Consider the following 23,080-nt stretch of genomic DNA (forward strand, 5'->3'; position numbering starts at 1 on the left):
CTGCCTGTCAGGCTTCTCCTCCCTGCCAGCCTGGTGCAGAGAGAGGAAAAAAAACTCGACCCTTCTCTGAACAATTTTAATTAATACTGACATTTATCAAGCTGCAGAGGAAGCAACTGCTGCTTGTTGCTTGGGTTTGCATGAAAACAGTAGAAATAAATGGAACTGTCATAAAGTTGTAGACCACCCCGTCTTCATTACAGCTAACGCCTGGGAGAAATGAGTTGTGAGCAGCAAGAGATACAGGAGCTCATGGAGAGGCTGAAGGAGCACCCAAGTGCTGAGGCTTTCTCTGAAAGGCAGGCTATTTCCTACATCACGCTGCCTTGCTCACTTGCAGACGTGCGGGTCTGCTTGGGATGCCTGGAGGTAAGCTGTGCACAGTGATCCAGTAAATGTCATCCAGGTCCCTGCTGCATCACACACTGCTCCAGAGGTGGCAGACCCTGTCCCTCATGCAGTTTTGGCATGCCGTGCTCTAAATATCCTCCGATGCTTTCAAAGCCCACGCCTGAGCCCTCCCAAGAGCTGCTCGTCGCCTGCCTCATGCCTACCGAAGGACGACACTGCAGTGCCGTGACCTGGGGGCACATACACCTTCAGCCATGGTCGAAAGGCCAAGTAAGTGCACTATATTGCTGCAAAATGCAAATAAGGCGTGCTTTTTCATGCAAAGCGTATATAAGGTCTCTGCATCCTTACAAGCCACCTCACCCATTTGCTGATCATTCACAGGCCTTTTCACTGTTGTTGTAGAAGCTGTAGGATTATCACAGCTTTCTACCAGGGCAGCCTTTGGATATTTCTAGCTGCTTATTGACAGCTCTTCCTTGAACTCCTCTGTAGCATTTATTTCCTAGCAAAAATGTAAAGCATGGAAGAGAATAATTTCTTATACCCTGACTCCTGGAGGTAGAAAAAAATAGCTCTTTCTTCACTGATGTGTTCCTGCACCTCAGGTGTCCTTTACTTTAGCTTAAAAGCAACTACAAAGAAATAAATAGGAAGTTTCTTTGTGACAGGAGGGTAATATATGTGATTTTCTTTGCAAAAAGCTAATACCTGACATGATATGCAGCGCTAGCTGGTCCACAACATGCTTAGAATACATCACATCAAAAGAAAATTGTATGCCAGAAAACCCTGAGAATCAGTATCTCATGAACCAGTTAAAAATGGATGGGATTCATAGGGCAGTAAGAGGGGATCTGTAATCCCTGTGGGAAGGGTAAGTCCTCCTGTGGCCCCAGACAAGTCCAGTGGAGGCCACTTGGGGTAGGTATCGCTGGCATAGGTTTGTTGTTCTGATACAGACCTGCAGCTCTGGATTGACACCAGCTACTCTTCAGAATGTCATTTTTGCCTTTAATGCCTCAGAGTAGCTCTGTCTTCCGGGCAACAAGCCACATAATCACTCATCAGTGCTTTCCCCCAAGATCTGCAATAGGGCCAAAAGCAAAGGAAAACCCAAATCCCCCAAACTCATCTTCACTTTTCTACCTCTCAGACATACTGCGTGAGGGGACTGATGAATTTCTGTAAAGTGCTCGGAAATTACAGAGTTGGCTCCTCACAGCGAATAGCTATAAACCCTCAAAGTGATAGCACCCCCGTACCCCTTCCTCGCGCCTTCACACCCCTACGCGTGTTTGTGACACACAGTCACATACAGCACCGCAATCCAGATTCAGTTGCAGTGCACATGTCAGGATAACTTCCATAACCCTTATTTTTTAATGCAATTGTTGAATACAATACATTAAAGCAGTCATCGTATAGTGACTTTCAAATGAGCCCTCCGATCCTGAAAAAGCACCGTGAATGATGAATTATTCTTCCCAATACCGCTAAAGTAAAATCCACCTCTTTTTTCTCCTTTAGCTCTAGCCGGCAGCAACTGTTGGCTGCTGATAGCTACAGACAGCACATTTCCCTTTCAGGAAACAAATATTGTTTTATTTTGTAGAAAAAAATATCCCCTGTAATGTCAGCTATAAAATACAGTAACTGGTCTTCAGCAATACATTGAATTATACACACCTAACTGTATTGGAGCTTATAAATTCATCAGATGGTGCAGGCCAGGGGGCTTGTGGAGTGGAAGGGATTTGTCTTTTGTCCCCCTCCAGGGAGAACTGTCACCCTAGTGCTGAGATATTGCTTGAGCCGTGGCTCTCCAGGGGCAGAAAAGGCAGAACTTGCTGAGTCTGTTTGCGATGTGCTTATCTATTATTGACATTCATATCCCATAATAACTCAGGGAATAAAAATAGAAAATGTGCCCACTCAAAACATCTTTGGATTCTGAAATGACAAATTTCTACTGCAGGAAGGAGACCGATTGGGGTCCTGCCACTCCAGTCCCCATGGGCACATACCTCGCCATCTTCTGTGGTTAGTTCTCAGAAATGCACGTGATGGTGGGGATGTGTCAGAAAACATAAAAGAAAATCATAAGCAGTGTTAATGTCACTGACATTGCATTAAAGCCTAGTAACAGCTGTTCAGCAGGGTTACACCGTGCATGGTGATAAAGATGATCTTTTTTACATTTCCTAGTATTTACTATTTATTTTTCTCTGGGTTTTGGAGCCTGGTTAACTTTCTCGCCCTGACATTCTCCTCTGACCTTTTCTTTCAGCTTCTTTAAGTACCATAAGATGCCCTCTTAACAGCTTTTGAGCAATACTTCACGTCTAGCCAGCTTTGTGCTGGTAAAACAACCTTAGAACTAAATCTCTTTTAAAACTGTGTTTAACAGTGAAGAAAAAAAAAATAACATGGAATGTAACAAAATAGTTTTTCAGGCTAAAGAAGCGGGTTAAGTTGTTGGGGTTTTTTTTTCCATGCTGGTAAAGATCTTTTTCAGTGCTCTGTTCCTTCCATTATGGCCTGCATTGTAATTCCTAATCCATGTCAATTTTGAGCAATTGCCAGTTGAAAAACAATAGTCTTTTCAAAATGAGAAGTATCCTTGCCTGTACTAACGAACAGCTTTACTTGACATAACTAACTTTCTGCAATACTTTCTGCAGCGTCCTCTGCTACTTTACCTTCCTGTACTCTCACCAAGCGAGTTTCATTTTGAATAGTTTTGTCAAGAACAACAAAATGTGATATGAAAATATGAAAAATATGAAGCCTCAATCAAATGATGAGACTATTTCTTCTGAAGTTGCCTTTTTGGGAGAGTTTCAATTTAGGCGCCCAAATAGGAATCACATCAGCACATGACTTAAGTAACAAGGAGTTCTTTGGTCACTAATTTCTGTTAAGTCTGCTTCACTTAATTCAGTGGCTTTAGGCCAACATTGAGACTAAGGCCACATTGTTTTAATAAGCCATTTTTATTATAAACCTACACATCGTGTTTGTTATTTTTATTCATAACAATTGTCATTAGAGATCTGTTTATCACTAATTACATTACAATAGGCACATTATACTTATTATAAATCATGCAAATTTGGCGACAAATTTGACCTGGTGCAGTCTACAGTATTAGTTCATGAAATGATCCTGTTGGGTTTATAGTCCCTGTGTCTGCATGGGTGGCTGGAGGTGTAAACTAACACAAGGAGAAAAGCACAGCATACCCCTGATTTCGGTCCGTGCTTCTCTGTCTTAATGCAAACAATCAATCATTATAGAAGGAAGCACGGTACCGATCCTTTCCCCGCTGAGGTCAACTAGTGACTTTGAAGTGAGAGCTGGATTCACTGATAGAAATGATAGACAATTAGTGTGTGCTGTGTTTAATTGGAATGAATGAACTTGATTATTTGGTTTCCAATAAAGCAAAATAAATGGTACATAAATCCATTAATAACAAAGAATCTTTGGTTTTTTCTTTGTTGTTATTTTTGATGCTCAGAAGTGGGTCACTCAGTATGTGCGTAAACAAAGAAGATAAATAGCTAGAAGAGGAATGAATTTTCCATAACCTGATTAAAGGATACGTCTGGCTCCTTGGAGAATGTTATAGTGCTTAATGATTTTGTTGTTGCTGTTCTTAATGTGTCTAATGTTTGCTGTTTAAGAAAATCAAGAAAAATGTTAAAAGGTTGCTCCAGAAGGGAGCTGTCAGCCAGGAGGAGGAGACAGCCGTGTTTAGCCAACAAATTCTGCACTGGCAAACTGAAGAGGGGGAGAAGACCCCTCCCATCCCCAGACCAGAGTAAAACCTCACTGGATCTGAAATAAGGGGCCAGTAAACTGTGCAAAGTGACCCCCAAAACCCCGCTCCCCTGACTGCTGGAGCTGGAGTGTGCGTGGCACAGCAGCGTGCACACAAGCTTCAGATACACGCCTCCCGGCAAGCTTGGTGTGTGATCTGGGATCTGGGGCTGCGGAAGAAATCCCAGCAGCCTCAGGTTAGATGTACCCCTATAGACCCAAGATGCCCCATTTTTCCGCATCTTTTTCCCCAGAACGGACTGTCATTGCTGCTGAGAGCCAGAGTACCCCTACGCTGGATAGGACTAGCCCTTACACACCTGGCCTGACCTTGCACGCCCTTGCATCCCGTGCCTAGGAAACTAGGTCCAGCCTCTTTGTTGTCTGTCTCCTCGCAGCTCAGATAGGACAAGAAATGAGTCTCAGATGAGGTGCTGCTGCTTCATCTGAGCTGAGGAGCTGGCACTCCCCCGGGGTGGGCTGAAGTCCTGTGGCAATGCCCCTGCACCTCCCCATCCCTGGAAAGCTGTGCAGGGAAGAGACCAAGAAAATCCTGCTCTTAGCCTGATGTGCTATTCAGCTGGTACCTTGGTACAAATGTAGATGTGGATGAGGGGATCTCCCTGGATCCCACTGTTGAGGTACAGGCTCTGCAGTCCCATCAATTTGCACCGATTGCTGGTATAGCCACCCCTCAGTCACTGCACAAAGTTCACTTCTCTCCCCAGCTGCTTTATCAAAATCCAAGTGTTCCCAGGACAGTGTGAGCTCTTTTGGCAGTGGCTGTGAGGCTAAACTTAAAATACTAACGGCTTGTGTTATTATTTTAGCGTGCTGCTAGTATAGTTCTGTGCAGTGCAAACTAGGAAAGGGAATTGGCAGATGCTAGAGATCATAGCAATAAAAGTTGAGAAAAGATGTGTCGACAAAGAAAAGACAGTTCCCTAGCCTGAAGGGCTTTCTGCTTGCCAAATTGCAAAAGTCTGCTACAGACAAATGGAACCATGAGAACCCCTAAAAGAGAAGGAGCAAACCCCACGTATAATGCTCCTTTGTAGTGTGAAATGATAAGCACCTTAACCAGAGCAGCTGCTATTAGCGATCCCCAAAATGACAGTTAGGAGGATGATGAGAGTAATAACGCACCTTTGAAGGATAACGGCTTTATTAAGGAAAAGTTAATGAAATTAATGCCTAGTATTACTCGGTAATTTGTCTAGGGTCACACAAAGGTTGAATTTGGCTCTCTTTAGAGTCAATACTTTTCAGGATTCTGCATCTCCTGAAGAAAAGAAGCCCTATTTATTTCTTGCAGATCTGTTTACACTTTGTATAGCTACTGCCATAACATCATCAAGCGGGTCTTTGTTAGCTAAGGAGCCTTTTCACATCGCTCACCATTTTAGTTCCCATAACAACAGAATACATTTGTAATATGGAAACTCAGCTTCTCTCTAGTCTTTTGGGGCAAGGCTGTTTTCTCCACATAAAAGGAGCTTGTAACATGCTACAGGCTTGTGCAAACCTGAAAACTTGCATAGTTTAACACAGTAGGTGACCTGATGAAAAGTGCTTAACTTTCCTGTTTAAACACCATCTTCAGGTGAAGTGACCATTTCAAATGCCTGCAGCTTTTGGCTTTGGTATAGCCGGGGTTTGCTACACCATATCTGCATTTTCTAATTAAGATATGAAACGTGTGGTTTTGAACGTGCCTTTTTAGATTCCAACAAATTCATTGTGTGTTTATGAAAACCCACAGCCGTACCAAAGTTGTCTAGCCTAGCAAGGTTTATCTTCAGCCTATAGCTCTTTCCCTGAATTCAATACTGCAGGCACAATTTAATGCAAACCCAATTTATGACTTAATGCTCCAGGGACCATAGTGGGAGATTGTTACATTATTCTTTTCTAATCCTATTTGTGTTTTAATTTGCTAAGTCTGTAATGAGGTGCATGCCTTGAATAGATTCAAGATCTTTCACATTGTTTTTGACTTTGTTTAATATAATAGATTGTACAGTTTGCATTCAGAATTGAGGTGTTCCAGTCAGTACTATCTCTTAATTTTCAAAACTACAGTGGATAAAATTATGTTCTGAAAGTAATTGTATCCATGTTTCCTTGTTTATCACTTAATGGTTTATTTCCTGTTATAATTTTCTGTTACAATATATGAGGTCACAAAAATCAATTCTCAGTGGACTCTGACTTGACTGTTTGAAATTACTCCCCAAAACACTCCGAAAATATTATGGAGAAAATAAAACACTGGGTAGTAACTGGCTGGCTATACTGATTCTTCTGTATTATTGCTTCTTTGATTTTTTGTGCTGATGAAACTCTAGTAGAAATATAGAGAAATGGAGTAAAGTGCCAGCTACAGGAGATACCCAAGTGATGATGATCAACATACATCTATTTATGCCAATGATTTATGGTGATAAATCTACCCCAATATACCCAGAGCATTTTTATTCTAAAATTTATTGTCTGTGATCCCAGTTGCCATTCATCTACATGGAGAATAGAAATCCCGTTTCTGATTATCTCTAGATTTAACCTTGTTTTCAATCTGTTTGGAAGAGAAAGAAAAAGAGAAAACTCCACAAAATATTTATTTTATTTTCACAGCCATACTATAAAACATGCTATACCACAAAAAACATAACAATTCAGAAAAGAAAAGTATTTGAAAAGGAAAAGTTCAATGCTTTGCCTCCAAATGAAAGGGAAAGGGAAAGGGAAAGGGAAAGGGAGAGGGAGAGGGAGAGGGAGAGGGAGAGGGAGAGGGAGAGGGAGAGGGAGAGGGAGAGGGAAAGGGAAAGGGAAAGGGAAAGGGAAAGGGAAAGGGAAAGGGAAAGGGAAAGGGAAAGGGAAAGGGAAAGGGAAAGGGAAAGGGAAAGGGAAGGGAAAGGGAAAGGAAAGGAAAGGAAAGGAAAGGAAAGGAAAGGAAAGGAAAGGAAAGGAAAGGAAAGGAAAGGAAAGGAAAGGAAAGGAAAGGAAAGGAAAGGAAAGGAAAGGAAAGGAAAGGAAAGGAAAGGAAAGGGAAGGGAAGGGAAGGGAAGGGAAGGGAAGGGAAGGGAAGGGAAGGGAAGGGAAGGGAAGGGAAGGGAAGGGAAGGGAAGGGAAGGGAAGGAAAGGAAAGGAAAGGAAAGGAAAGGAAAGGAAAGGAAAGGAAAGGAAAGGAAAGGAAAGGAAAGGAAAGGAAAGGAAAGGAAAGGAAAGGAAAGGAAAGGAAAGGAAAGGAAAGGAAAGGAAAGGAAAGGAAAGGAAAGGAAAGGAAAGGAAAGGAAAGGAAAGGAAAGGAAAGGAAAGGAAAGGAAAGGAAAGGAAAGGAAAGGGAGTTGGGAATGATGGGAGGGAGGAAGGAAAGTAATACTGTCACAGTAACTTGGATTTTAAAAGACCTCTTTCTTCAGACTTTTTCCAGTTAGCATGCAGTACTAACAACATTTTCCTGATTGGTTCTCCTTGCCGTATCATACAAATCTGTGTCTTGAGTCCTCTTTTGCCCGTAAGAGCCATACTGGGAGGAAATCAGGTTTTGGTTCCAAATGCATGGTCAGAGCCTTTTGTTGTTTCCTGAGCCCTGGTACCATAGAAATCTCTATTAAACTCAAAAAATGTAGCTGGAGCAGCTACAGCATCAGTGATCCAAAACGAGCTGTGGGTGACATTCCATAGAGCACAGGGAACACTTGCACTGATGCTCACCTTTCAGTTCCCAACTAGATGAACCCAGTGAGGGCACATCCCAGCTAAACACCTTCTTGCAATACCAGTCAGCCATTCCTCTTGATTAGCTAGGTAATTCTGGGCGCTTTCTCCCATATTTTCCTTTCCTGGATCTTCTGCCTGGGTCTATGCACTCGGCGACAGGCAGAAGCCAAAAAAAGTGCAGGACTTTATCAAAATCAAAAGACAAAGATAATCTTTTCCCATGTTTTTTCTCCCTAACAAATATATCCTCCCAAAACCTGGAGTCTATTGCAACAGTACAGCAGGATCATACGTTACAAGTTGCAAATGCAGGAGTCCAAATATGCCTGAAAATAGTGAAAGATCTTGTAATTTAATTTCTTTTTCAAGTGTGCTTTCTGTTCACTTTCCACATAGCCTTGAGGACTAATAAATCAGAATAATGAAAAGCTTACAGAAATCTTGCATCATATTAAAAGCAACTCTTAATTTGTGAAACCTCCACTTATGCCAACAGATTCTTCAGTTTCTTATTTCATCAAAGTGGGCATGAAGAAACTCTGCGTTCCTTGAATTTCAGAAGGAGAATGAAGAATTTGGATTCGTGTCTCTGGCTCTGGGCAGATGGGTGCTGGATCCACTGCTGCAATACCCTTATTTTCCATTTTGGATGCAGTTAAAACCTCTCATAAAACTTGATTTTGGTAAATCCAGACAGTGGGAAACTCTAGTGAGGCCCTACACTGTCTGACATTTTTAAGCTCTGCGAAAATATCTGGGGGTATCACAATACCGTCCAAGGAAACTCCATCCCCATCCTTGGTTTAATACTGAACACAAAGCCTGAAGATCTAGATAAACTAAAGGAATCTTTATTTCAGAGGGCTGAGAATAGAAGATGTGACTTATCTGAATAGCTCTTGGTTAAAAGTGATTATTTTTGGATGCGGTGCTGTCTAATTTGTTGTAATGCACCAGCTCCCACTCACAGCAGGTAGTGTCTGGTAATTATCCTGATGGGAAGGACACAAGAGGAAGGTATATGAGGTTCACTTGGGGGATGAAGTAGTGTATCCACAGACATAATTAGTAGAAAACACCCAAGTGTAGATGGAAGATTTTCAGATAGTCATCTTCAAAGGCCACAAGCGGCCTTTGGAGTTCTTCCTGATCATCTTGAGAATAAAACAAATTCTTTGTTTATTGTTCCTGACACTGGGACTGGTGCAATCCCCCAGTATGGCTTCACTGGATCTTGCTGTGGCACATTAAAAAAACCCAAGTAGGCAGGCTATGTGGTGACTGCCTCCAGCAGACGTGGCAAAACGGCTTTTGAAATTGGAGCTGAATGGTTCTCAGGAAGGTCTGCTGGCCATGAGCTAGAGGAGGACCCTATCAGAGCCGTGGGAGAAACTTAAAAATAGCATTTCTGCCCGACTGCCTGTTCCCACTATCCCCCATGTAGTGGCTGGGTTAAGTGCACTGGAGCTCCAAATACTCCCTTCAGACAACTTTAAAGGATGAAGTGGCATCTAGCATCTAACCCTCAGCTGTGTGTGCTGCAGGCAGCTGTGTCCCTGTCCTGTGTGGGTTCCCAGGGAGGGCACAGGGGCTTCTGAAGTGGATCTTTGGTGAAAACGAGATGCTTGACTCCAAAAGTGCAATGCTGAAAACCTTTTCATAGCTTCTGCTTTGCCTAAATCCATCAGTGACACCTCTCTGTTTCACTTTCACAGTGTTATGCCTCTCTACTCTGCCCTGACCTAGCCAGACTGAGAAATTACATAAACTACCATGTTAGTCCCCAGAGGGCAACTTTCAGACATGACTAACACACCACTGGGACCAGCCTGTGCTTAGCTGGCTACTTCACTGATGGAGAAGATGCGAGTTTGAATCTTCTCAGGCAGAGGGAAGAGCTGGACGTGTATTTCCCATTCCCTGGGCAAGTGCCCTGCCACCTGGCTTTTCTATAAAAGCAGGGCGTGAGGTACTTTTTGTACCTTATTTACAAGAAAGCAGCAACAGCCTCCCCCTCTTTCTTCCAAAATTTCCTGTGGACCCCAGAATTGTTGGTGTGTTCATTTCCCCTGCAAATGGCCATTGGACTTTGGTCGCCCAAGGGTTTTGGTCAGAGCAGAGCTCAGTGTCTGTGTCTCAGGCAATCCTGGGCCAAATGCTGAGCTGCTCAGCATGGAAAACACAATCCAGGAGGCAAGGATGGGAGGGTGTGTACTTTCATAGTCAGGTGCCAAGCAAGCAGGGCTTTAGGCTTCTGTATTACATATTACTTGAAGATGGGTTTCATCTCACTTAGCAACCTTCTAATGGTGGGGCACCTCAGTTAAACTGATCTCAACTTCTCCTTGAGTCAGCAGGGAGAGATGGGCACTTCCCAGAGTGGCCTCACTTATCAAAGGAGACTCATCTTTGCTTAATGCAGGCACCTCAGGATGGAGCTCCACTTTCCTCTGGAAGCAGCATGGGTTTAAAGCGCCTCGTCCTTCCCCACGCACACTTGCAGTTCACGTTGGCTGCCCCGGCCACCACAGGGCTTTCAGGCTGCCTTCTAAGAGGGGACAGTGAGATCCTGCTAAAGCAAAGTCAGCATTTCCCATACCACAATTCCTGTCATGTCGAGGTTTAGTTGTGACTTCCTTTTGTTCAAGATTGTCCAGATCGAGTAATTGGCTTTCTGTACTGGTAGGAAAAAAAAGAGTATAGGAATATAAGGGAAGGATATCTCTTGCCTGCTAGTGTCTTAGGAGGCATTTATGAGAGGATGCATTTTTTTTATCATGGGAGATGCGTATTACAACATTAGAGTAAATCTGTGACTTGACGGTTGTCAGTGTGTAGCAAAGAACAACCTCACAGCAACAGCACAGTTGGTAAAGCCTACGGGACCCTGTGTCTAAAGACTGGGGAGCGCTGGAGCTACGGGAGAATCCCCATCAGCTGGCAGCAAAATGCACTTGCAGAAAGCAGCGATACACATCAGGCCGGGCAATATTTCCCGTCATGGGCTGGGAGGGCTGCAGTGCCATCCCTCACCCCACTCACAAATTAGTTGCACACCTCAAAAGGGCCAGACACGCACAGAGCACACCCCCACCCGCTGTCACACTTCAAACCAGTAACAGGCACCTCTCACCTACAGGTCACAGCAGCCAAGGTTGCTTTAACAGTAGGCAACCAGGCTGCTGCAGACCACGGAGAGATGAGCAGGGAAGCACTTCCCACAGTGAAAAAAAATTTCGATACCCACAAGTTCGAATGTGTTCAGTAGGTAATACAGTGCATGTATGCTAAAAGTCCTGGAGGTAATTAGACTTCATTTTTGCATATGCTTAGTGCTTAGTCTCCAGTATATTTTCCCTAAAAGTGTTAAATATTTTGTTATAACTCCTTGAAGACAGAAAGCATCCATTCCTCCACAAATAAAATCAGATATTTGTGTTTGATCCTTTATATAGATGCAGGTAGGAAAGTGTGGGCATACATCTATATCTCTCTACTGAACATAATAATGTGCTATAAGGTACCTAACCTTATAGTGGTTATTAAAAAAAAACAGGACAGCTGTTAGGCACTCTTTCCAGAAAGCTTAGGCAGTGGTAGCTGACCTTTATCATGGCACTAGCATGTATTAGCCAAAATAATACTTTAACAGTTTTTTAGTACCCGACTATATGTTCTGTTATAAGGAATAGCAAATGTTTAATCATAAATATTTTAATGGCTTCAGGGATTCATGGTATTCAATGACTGTGTTAAATGATAATAATCACATCTGGTTTATTACTATAGTAATTCAGCAGCTTCTCTTCAGTAGTTATTTTTTATTATATGTGCTGTGCTACTGTCATGGTCATTTATAGCGGTAATATTTTAAAGTGGCTCATTTGTTTGTTTAAGGACAGTTTCACAATATATTTCTGTATTAATATACATTTTGTACTATTATTTCCAAGCTGCCACTGGAAAATTGATCCTAGCTTGTTACGATGAGAGGGGCTGGAACCTGTGCAGAATGCCAACACTGATAGCGAGTGACGGAGCAGATGGGTAGTGTACTGGTCTCCACTGGGGCTGTAATTGCTGTTGAGTTTTATTCATAAATGAAGGGGTCCATTAAGAAATAGTTAACTAATAATAAACATGAGGGGAGGATTTGAATCAGGCAGAGCACAGACAGAACTAGAAAAATACCATAGTTAAACAGTCAAAAAGCAACTGGTTATGGTCATTTTACACATTATTACCCCATAATACTCCCATTTTTTGAATGCTAGTTCAATTCTAATGGAGGGGCTTTTACTAGGCAGACAACGGAGAACTGATTGATTTTGCTGATTGTTTTATTCAGATACCTGCCCACTCTCGGTCACATGAGAGAGGTCTCATTTATCTTAATGGGATCACTCATGAGAGTAAAGGTTTGGAAGATCAAGCCATATATCAGCACAAATGGGAAGAAAGTACCAGGAGTTAGTTATCAAATTAGAGGAGGGACCCCTCCTCAAGACTGAAAAGACCTTCCTGTCATTATTTTCCCCCCTTGGAACTGCAGTTTTCTAAAACCTCGTGTTCTGCTGGGTGCTGCACTGCCTGGCCATGGCATCCTCAGGCATCCTCAGGCATCTGGGATTCAAGCCATTTACCTGGAGAAAGTCACAAGGCAACACAGAGCACAAAGGAATGGCCCAGACGGTGGAATCTGTGAAGATACACATCTCTCATCAAGCCCTAACAGCACTGGTGACTACTCCCTCTCTTAGCAGCCCAGCCCTGGAAGGTTTACATTGAGTTTAAGGGCAGCAGAGCAGCTCCTGGCCATGATTTACTTTAGAGCTTGCATGGTGTGTCGGGACTGTGCACTGCCTCCATAGCTGGTACATAATAATTTGGAATCATATTAATGGGTGTGAAAGATGTAAAAAGGCAATTTGCAAACGTTGTCCGTGAAAGAAAAACTGGTAGAGCAAGGGTTAAATTTCTGCTCTCTCTCATTTTTTGCTCCTTTCTCTCTCTCTTTCCTCTCTCTTTCCCCTCCCTTTCCCGCTTTTAATGACCTGGTGAAGGAAGGTCTGTTAGTTCAGCAAAACCTCTCCACTATCCCACCACACAGGATGTATTGAATTGTTGCAGCAAAAGTTAAAAGGAAACTAAGGACAATTGTTCGTGCTCCTTTCCTGCTCCATTTTCTAGTTGGTTTGATTGGTTGGCGAGCTGAGGGTAAATGGCTTTTATAGCTTTGAATGATGAATGACTCTGAAATAGTCTGTAACCAGAAGTGCCGACTGACATGCTGCTGATTTAACTGACATACAGGGTTATGTTTGTATAGAGTCACTTAAATAAACATGTGTTAGGCTGGAGCCAGCTACGCCAGCACTTCTTCTGTTCTTCCCCTCCACCCTCAATTTATCACTAAAAGATAACGATAATGATTTGATCTTCCTATCAGTCATTCATTATATTAATTAATTCAAATGTAATTGTTTAAAATGCCTCTCCATTGCTGTGGGTACTTTGTTCAGCACTTAAACCACACACACTATCAGAGGACAAAATAAATCCTCAATAAAAAGATACACTCATCAAACGTGCTCCTTCAAACTAGCAGTCCCTTTCATCCCGTAATTATCTCCTCAGCCTTCAAAGCAGCCTCTCCCTAAATGCTTGGGAAAATAAATGGGTCCAGAAGCTTGACAAGGAGTTCAGCTAATCCTGGCTTTTACAAAAGAGCCAAAGCAAATTCCTCAGAGAAAAAAAACTCTTCTAGGAGATTCCCCCTTTCCTCTACTCTTACTTAACTTTGTGCAATGCCTGTTGCTTTGTGGCTTTCTGTGAAGCTTCATCAAACCTTGTAAAGGTCTTTGCTCCTCTTTATGGCTTTTTTGTCTCCCAAGTGAAGTGTAGAAATAAATTTCCAATCTAAGCTTTAAAACATATACTGGCAGTGAAACCCACACTTCTGTGTCATTATAGTAGGCAAGCCACTACGCAACAGTCTGTTTTAATGTGTAAATCAGAAAAGCGTGCAAAAGCAGGACAAGAATTTATGCAAGGGCCCTTCTGCTGACTAGTTCTTCTGCTTGGCTTTGGGATCCATGGATGGTCTAACACTCAGCAAAGCCTTATTGCAAGATTCAGGTGGGCTTAAGTTTTAATAACCCACACACTGGAAATACATGGTTACTCAAAGTGCCAGGGTGAGATAGCATCTAGTATAAGACTGGTTTAGGCACACAAAGATGGATTCCTCTCACATGAAGGAATCAATGTAATTTTAAAATTCTACTGAATGCATTTACCCTCATTTTATTCTAATACTCTGTTTATTTTCCATCGCTGTGCACTGGGAGTGACCCCTGCCTTGCCACAGCCAGTCCCCTATTTCCATAGCAGATGCCACATTCCATTGCAACACAAAGGATTACCTACGCAAATTAGAGAAAGGCTAGATAAAATAATACACTGGCTTGTTTGTCTTAAACATCTTCTGATATTGCTAGGTTTTATTAAGTACTCTGGGCCTGAGTCACCACTAAGCCTCTCCCTGGGGCTGCCCATGGTTGAATAAGGCCATGTGTTCTCAGACCGTTCCGCCCATGCAGAGCAGAGGACAGGCAGACTTTGCTAGACCATGGCAAAATTTTTAATGCGTTCAGTTCCCAGATGCAGAAAAGCCTCCTGGCCCCCTTGAAGATGCTAATCCATACCCAAGCCTTCAGAGTATTCCTATAAAGGGCTTCCTAATCCTGGGTTAGCTGAAGTAAGGAGGAGAGGAGCTGGCAACTGACTTCAGCACTGTTTGAAGTCACCTGTTGGGGCAGAAGCAGAAGGAAAGCTCTGCAAAACCTTCTGGGCCTCAACTGCCTCCGCTTTTGCCCCTGCGCAGCTGAGCTGGGCACCGCTGGCAGCCGGCAGGAGCTTTCCCAAACTTACACCACCTGCTGCTCACGCCCCTGTGCTTCAGGTAAGTCAGATGGAAAGGGAATTCTTAAAAAGCACGTGGTGGGTTCACGCTGTGAAACAGAACTGGAAGCAAACCGTTACAGCTGCTCTCGAGAGCTTTGGTTTCAGACAGAAGCGTCTGTTTGAACACGGCGGGCTTTCACCCTTCTTTTCCTTGCTCCCTCAAGACACCCCGATGGCTATTGCCTTCCTTTACTCTGAGCTTGCTTTAGTGATGTCAGCCCGTTCCTTGGAATGAGATTGCTAATTAACTCATCCCCCTTCCCCTCCATTGTCTGGAAAAGGGCCTCTTCCGCTGGAGACCTGAAGGATTACAGGACAGAGCAGTAGCTGTTGAATTTAATATCTTGTTGGCAGCACGACGGATTTAGCACACCCTCGTTGGACTATTTGGATTCCAGAGAACACTGTATGCCTGATTTCTATCAGGTCCAAGCAATGTCTTGTTGGGGGCCTAAATTACATGACAGAACCCCTTTAAGGGAAAAAGAAAACGAATACCACCCTCTATAAATTAGCTGGAACAAACAAACTAGTTGCTCAAAGTTACTGTACTCCTGCCAGGAGTCATAAACTAGCTAGCTGTGTTTAAGAAAAGTAAAAACTGTTTTTCCTACCATGGAATAAACAGTCTCTGGGTTCTATTCCTAACCACAAATGGCAAATGCATGCAAGTCTCCGAGAACTAAATTCTGCTCACTTTCCAAATTCGCTTAATCTCCAGCCCCTGGAGATTAATTAACTCGACGGGGAAGCCAACGCTGAAGTTGGAATAGAGGTGTTTTTTGAAGTAAGTGCTGTTCTGTTCATCTAAAGAAGCTGCCCTGCTGAGGCCAGCAGAAAAATCTGCAATATTTAACCTAGATACTCCTGTTTTCCAGTTTTGCAAGTAAAGTCTTGATTTTAACTAAGAGACCCAAGAAATAGATACTAGGCACAGATATGGCCATCTTTTAAGTAAAAGAAAAAACATTTATCTACCTCCAGAATTAATTGCAGAGATTTCTAAACAAACCACGGAGTGAGCACATATTCACAGAGCATATACAGTTATATGTGCTGTGGGGAAGGCTTTTTGGCTTTTCCATGGAAAAAGCTAATACTCTAGTCCAGAATACAAAAAAAGCAGAGGGACCAGATCATCCCATTCACCTCTAGGAGTTGCTGCCTGATCTCACACAGGCTCCTGGCAGTGAAACCCACAGGGAACCCCAGGATTTCTCCATGCCCCATCACTTGCAGATGGAGGCAGGGAGTGTGTAATATGCCTTCAGAGGGCCTGTTCCTCACCCTACCATGGTCATCCACAGAGGCAGCACTGTGGTGAGCTTAGCTGCCTGGTTGCTGCAGGACAACATTCACTGCTGACCTATATGACAAGGGGTTCTTACTCTGTCCTAAAAGTCTCTGTTTTCACATTTTCCTTTAGGGGCATCACCATCTTGTGCAGGTCAAACTGATTCATTTCACACCTACGTAAGGACATGGGCATCTCTGAAGTGAAAAAGACCCACAGCGATGCCAAATACTGCTGAGATATGTTTGGTGTCTTTGAGACGTGAATTGTGATTTAACTGTGGCTGAACAGAAATCAACAAACTCATTTTATTTTGTGCAAAAGTCCTGTTCCGTTCGTCTCACACAGGTGGAAGATAAGGGCTTCACTTGCTGATTCTCTGTGCTGCTGGTTAAACTAAACCCTGAAGATTTCTATTCCAAGACAACACTGATTTGGAAAAATAAACTGGGGTATGGTATAGTTTGTTCAAGCTCCTTACTTCCTTCCCACATCCATGTGACATACCTCTTTGCCCATGCCTACAAAGGAACATGTAGAGAGCTGCCACAGGCTGGAAAATAAAAGTAGACCTTCATAAGAGAAAGCGAGGTCAGTAATGGACTTTTCCCTGGCTACAGACCCAGTAACTGATAATATAATGATAATCTCTTTCCTTGTTGCCCTTACCCCCCACGCCTCTCTCCTAGAAATACTAACGAACTCCAGCGTTGTTGAGGGAGCCTTAGGACTCAGCAGTATTTTCTCTAACATTTTCATTGTAGCCAGAATGCCAAGAGGCAGAAGTCATGTCCTCTCCATGGCCCTTATTTTAAATCACCTGACATCTCCCCAGTTGTCTTGACTTCACAAAGAGGCCTTGAGATCCTCCTGTAATTAGAAACACATCCTGTCCTCCAGCCCTGCATCCCCACCCGGTCCATGCCTTCCTCCCGGCTGGCTCTTCAGCTGTGCATGGTTGAATTCTTGGGGCTCGCTGCAGTTCACTTGATCTCTCTTGAGCCTGCCTTGCCAACAGTTGTTCAAAAAGCCATTTCAATGCTTTTATCCCTTTGTGAACAATTCTACAAGGAAGGTATGTTACCAGCATGTTAGCAAGTGGTTGAAATGCTGACTTCTTTCAGATCAATTAGAAATAGTTTGATCTATCTAGGCATCTTTGAAAATTCTTTTTGCGTTTAAACTCTTCACAAGCCAAAATACATGTCAAAATCTAATCCACTGTGTCTAAATTTATCCAGTTGTTAAAAAGGTATGGAGTTACCAGTTTTTCAGTATGTCTTGGTTAATAATTAGGTCTCTGAAGACAAGGTTTGTCCTGTTCCACAGTGCTCTTAACACCCTGAGCATTGGTCTTACACTAAAAAAGAGCAACAACTCCCCCCACATTGAATGTAAAATTAATGAGAAGTATACATCTTGTTGCTTTTTCTTCTATCTTCTACTCACCATTTCTCCTTTCCTTTTTTCAACCTTTTGATCAACGCCAGCATCAATTTTATGAGTATCCTGCATATTCTCCAACCATATTAAGGAAAATCTCTCTCCACAGCAAATACACATCTGCATTTTCTCCTGCTTCTTGGTCCAGTAGCAAACTTGCCAACTGTTCATTGCAAGAGAGTCATTTCCCTTTTGAGGAACCACTACTTCATGATTTTTAACCAATACAATGTGAAAAGCAATAAACTAGTATGGATTTCAGAGGGAACATTGCAATCCAAACAGGTCTGGAGGTCAACACCTGAAGTAGGTTATATTAGAGCATAGAATAAGGCACTAACTTTGCTCTTTCGTGATATTCACTCTAAACTGATGCTATCTTAAAAAAAAAAAAAAAAAAAAAAAAGCCCTTTTTCAACATATATTTCCTGGTCTTTAAGCTCCCTTCCTGTCCTTGGACTTCATACTCCGCTCTTGACAGATTTCTTGGGACAATAGGATTCTGCAAAGCAGAAAAACACTTCTTCAGAAGAAATAGGAATTCCTGGGGCCTACACTGTAGCAGACTGCTGTGTGTGCTCATTTTGCCTTCTGCCTGGTGTTGCACACAGGAAACCAGCTGAGAGCTTGGTGATTAAAGTGGGCTGCTGGATGTAGTCACGGGAACAGATGTGTCTTAGGGTCCTGAACTAACCATGCAGAAAAAGTTTTAATACCTTTGAAAAGTGCCCATTGTCCAGTTTTGCCAAGCCAGTTTGACACATCACCTTATCCATGAACTATCATTTTCATCCCAAGGGCATACAAACCAGGTAGCATGGAAAGCTGTGTTCAACTGAGTGATTGGCATTCAGCTGTGCAGAAAGAAAATCGAATGGGCATAAGATCCAGTTGGGTATCAATGCCTTGAACTGGTTGTCATATCCAAAACCCAGCAGATTATCTCTTTCTTTCCTTCTTTCTGGAATTCAGTCTACAATCAGCAGGTATCATCCACATTCTCCATGAGACCTCTAAATAAAAAGCAGAAGAGTATGACAACGTAATGAAGGTAATGTGGGCAGTGGGGCAACACTAATGACCTCATCAAATGCTCCTCTTTGCCTTTTTGGGGTGGCTGTGGTGGTTTTTTAATTTTTTGAACAAAATAACAATGTATGAAAGAGATGAATAGTTCTGTGCCTCTGGTAACTGACTACAAATAAAGCAATAATATTTATCATAACAGCATGTTAGCATGTTCCTTTTACAATCAGTTAGCTATAAAACCTGACAATTCACACATAATCATTTAACGTATACCAGCTTTTGTACCTCTGGATTACGGACTGCAGTCTGTCTGGCCCGTGAGCGTCTTGTTTGGACATGCAAGTTCTTCAGTACAAGCACTGTCTGTACTCTGGATTCTGTACAGCAGAGCACAGATCATATGGTTGATGTTTTAAAAGGAAATGATTGATATTTCCCCTATTCACCACCCTGGGAATCCCAATAGATGCCATCAGACACTCTCAACAAGTCTCTGCTAGTACCCGAGCACACGAGTGCTAGTTCAAAAACCTTTGGTCATGACTCAAAAGTTTTCAGCAAGAAGCACTGGGAACTGAAAACAACCACCCTCAAAACACTAGAATTTCCTTTAGAGTGAGGTGAGATACTCCTTTCTGACACCAAAGTAGGAAGCTTTTTAGCATCAGAAAGTGGGATACTCTGTTGTGTTACTGACCTTATCCTAAACCTCCTGAGATGGAGACTATCGTGAAACAGTCTTCCTAGGCAGTGCTGGGAATGCAGCTACGCCTGACTGTTTGGCTGCCACGTGCTGGCTTTCTGGAGTAGACAGGTCACAAAGGACCAACACAGGTGTGGAGCAAACGTATAGACTAAAATGTAAAGGGCAGTGATGTGATGGCGCAGGTAGAAAAAGCCCCATCTTGAGACCATCGTTCAGCAACCATTCCCAACTCCTGGTCCTTCTGCACTTTGCAAAAAGCCTGTGTTCACAGCTTGGTCTGATGTTCATCTCACTCTGCTGACATACTTTCCATCCCGTGTCAGACTCCTTCAGAGAGTACAGCAGTATGTGCTGCAAGACTCCCTGCCAGGAGCGGTGGTGTACACACGCTCTTTCCCAGCTCACACGTGAGCTGTAGACTTGGCTGCAAGATATGCCAAATTTATACAAAGAGAGGAAGAGCACAGATTATTCAGGATCTCTGCTGTGGTTCTTCACAGTGGGGCTTTTTCACAGGCCTTGGGATGCCCTGCTCTAGGGCTATGTCTCTGGACGTGTACAGAGATGATATTCTACAGTCCTGAACTCTTCTTTCAGTCTTTCAGTGATGCAGCTTGCAGAGGTAAGGTGCTGCTACCAAATGGATGACATGTCCTTGGTGAACTGAAGTGTTTTCAAGGTCTGGGTCTGTACCTGCAATGACCTCTGCTTGTTCCTGTCCTACAGGGGGTTGAAGACAGAGAGGAGGGATCAGGACAAGAAACAAGTGTATCTGCTGCTGGGAAGTCTCATCCAATGTAACTCTGGTTGGTCTGGGGGCTTGGAGAAGCAAGGCAATGGGCCACACTTCAGAAATCACAGAAAGCTGAAGGAATGATCTGCAAAGCCAAAACCAGAAACATTTCCTTGGACTTGCCTGGATGACAGGGGAGTCCAAAAGCCCATGAGCCAGCTGTGTGTGCCAGTTAAAGACTCTCACTGTCACTCTCACTAAGTCACCATCAAAGCAACTGTGCCTTTGTCCCTCTGTTGGGATTTTGATGGCAGGTTCAGTGAGAGCGTGGGGATGGAAAGAGAGCTCCATGTATCAGTACTTCAGAATGGTACCCAGAGCTACACTACCAGGTTTTACACGTATTCTGGATGCCTGCTAGTCATATATGCGCCACTAAAACATAAATATACCCTTCCAAAGTAGGTGATTTTCAGCAATAGCAACCTGAAATCAAGTTATAGGAATGGTGTGTAAGATGGGAATTTACACGTGCTTGAATAACGCCTCCAAAGTAATGCAGACGCATCTGAAATGTCTCCCATTAGGTGAGGGTTTTCCAGATAAATGGCCTGGGAGTCAGCAGCGCTGGAATCAGCTCCCATGGTAGTGCCAAAGAACAAATCGACAGCCTAAAGCTATATCCCTTATTTTCTGGAAATCTCTGACACGCTCTTCACAAATGCTCTTTACTTGTCAGGTTCTTGGAGGATGGAAATTGTCCAGTACAAACTGTGTTGAGACCACAGTTTTGCAACATTGGAAGGAAAAAAATAAAGTCTAGGCGCATGCCAACCTTGTCACCACATTGGCAGTACACTGGTCTTATTTAGAAGCGTAAGTCTGCAGTGGTTTGGTCAACCCAGGGGAATTTCTTCAGGTTTACACCCGCATACCTGAAAAAGTTTTGGCATGAAATCTGTTGGAAGGAAAAAAAGCAGGAGAAGGATGTTCCGAGTTTAATTTACATAAGCTACAGCAAACAACTGGAAATTAGACCAGTGCCTGACACAGTCGCAGTCAAAGCCTCTCCCTCCTTATCCTTTTCCTTGCGACATTTATTGCAGGGCCCTAGAGAGGACTGGAGAGTATGGGGTGATCTAAGTTTTAACACTGGAATGTAAGATATTTTCCAAATGGGTGAGGGGAGAAAGTTTTCTTTAAACATGTTCCAGGAACAGACCTGAGAAAAATGCCTGATCTGAGAAGGCCTGATGAAGAGTTAGCCTTTCATTAAATGGCGTTTCCTTTGAAGTGGCAAAAGTGTATGTGATTGAGGATGCATTTTTGTCACGGCTGCCTTGGGAGCCACGTATCCTGTGATCACTGTATTTTATTTTGTTTTAATCTGTGATGTTTGACATTTTGAAGGGTTTGCATGCGGTGGACATGATGGTAAACAGTCGAATCACACTAGGAACATCGAGAGCTGCCAAGTCAAACAGCAGAGCCGCAGAGGAGGCTGAGGCAACAAGGTCTCCAGTGATTTGTCACTGGTGATGGCAGTGAGGGCCATGGGCTCTCTCCTGCCTCTGGATTTTGGGAGTGGAGCAGGCAATGCCAGAGTCTTGCTGAGGTCTGGAAGTTTTTACCGCGTACTGGCAAGTATGGCCAGCCAAGACGAGATTTTGTCTACAGAGGCAAACAAGCCATCATGAGAAATGACTCTTTTTTATTGTTCTGCCTCTGCACGTTTACCTGCACTAAGGCGTTTTGCTGTGTCCACTGGGTACATATGCACGTATAAACCTTACCTCACTTTTAATTTCTGCTTTTCAAGCCTGCGCAGCTCTGTAAAGGCAGATGTGAGACCTGCCTGTCCTGCTAAACTTATTGTGCTGGGCCAGCAGTTTTAGGCTGTATTAAATATTCAGTTAAATGCCATTCAATTTCTTTGAACAGTCCTAATTGCAAACCAGAAGTTGTATTGATCAAAATACTGTGATTTGTGACCTAGGGAATTTTGCTAGTAATAGTTTGTGACCTTTTCTTTGGATTTTCCCTGCGTTTTCTCATGCCTTTTTTCTCTTATTTTCTATGTCGATACACTCTCCTCAAATATAGCTGGAAAATAGATCAAAACACAAACCTATTCTCCTAATATTATTTCTACAGGTGAAGAAAGTCCCTGTTAATGAAAAAAAGCTCACAAATGGCTTACATATGCTGCTTTCTTCAGCAAGAGCCTATAGGTATTGCAAACCTGGTCCTGTGTTTCCAAAAGCAAATAGTTATGATTTAGAAATAAATAAGTGATGAAAACTTGGACTGTTGGCATTGGTAATAATGAGTTAGGATTAACAGAATCTCAAAAGTTTCTCTCAAAAACACTTTCTTAAAACCTAGATCGTGCTAGCTTCTCTGAGCCTTCAGTCTCCTATTTTATCTGGGTCGATCTCAGCTCAGGGAGCGTGAGGAAGAGGATGGCCATTCCCTGATCGATGCCTTGCCCCTGGATTGAAGAGGCTGATGTCTTTGGACTCTCGGAGAAGAAATGATTTAGGAGAATGCCTCCTTGGGGAGCTCAAGGAGTCACTGAGAGACATTGCAGAGCAAACAGGAGGGGAAGGGACCTCACGTGCTTTCCCACCAGTGTCTTCTTAGGACAAGCATAACATATAAAACCTTTCATCTAGTTATCCACCACCATCTTGACAGCCGTTTGGTTTTGCCCACTGCTGCTGTGATTGGAAAGCCATCCCAGGACCTCCCTGCTCTGCTGATTAGGACTTTCTTCTAATTTCCAGCCTAAATTTATTTGCAGCCAGCGTATAACCATTTGTTCTTGTGCCAACATGGTCCTAAAACTGTAGATAATAAATATTTTTAAAATCCCTTCTCCCTCCCTGTTGTTTATCCCTGATGTATTTATAGAGAGTGATCCTATCTCTTCCCAGCCATCCCCATGCTAGACTAAACAAGTCCCCCTGTGCCGGGCCAGCCCCATGGGACATCCACTGGCCCCACTGCT

The 23,080-nt window shown here is 43.1% G+C and overlaps 1 protein-coding gene across 1 annotated transcript in view; it reads left to right on the forward strand.

Moving 5' to 3' along the window:
• The window catches only part of LOC308061949 (uncharacterized protein), a 101,873-nt gene extending 79,684 nt beyond the window's left edge, over positions 1-22,189 (forward strand). The window contains exon 4 of the mRNA XM_080382695.1: positions 1-22,189. This exon is cut by the window's left edge and continues 15,249 nt beyond it. The gene's annotated coding sequence lies outside the window, so the exon portion shown is untranslated.
• The last annotated feature ends 891 nt before the right edge of the window (positions 22,190-23,080 follow it).

Source organism: Falco punctatus (assembly GCF_963210335.1).
Source record: "Falco punctatus genome assembly, chromosome: 4".
NCBI lineage: Eukaryota > Metazoa > Chordata > Aves > Falconiformes > Falconidae > Falco > Falco punctatus.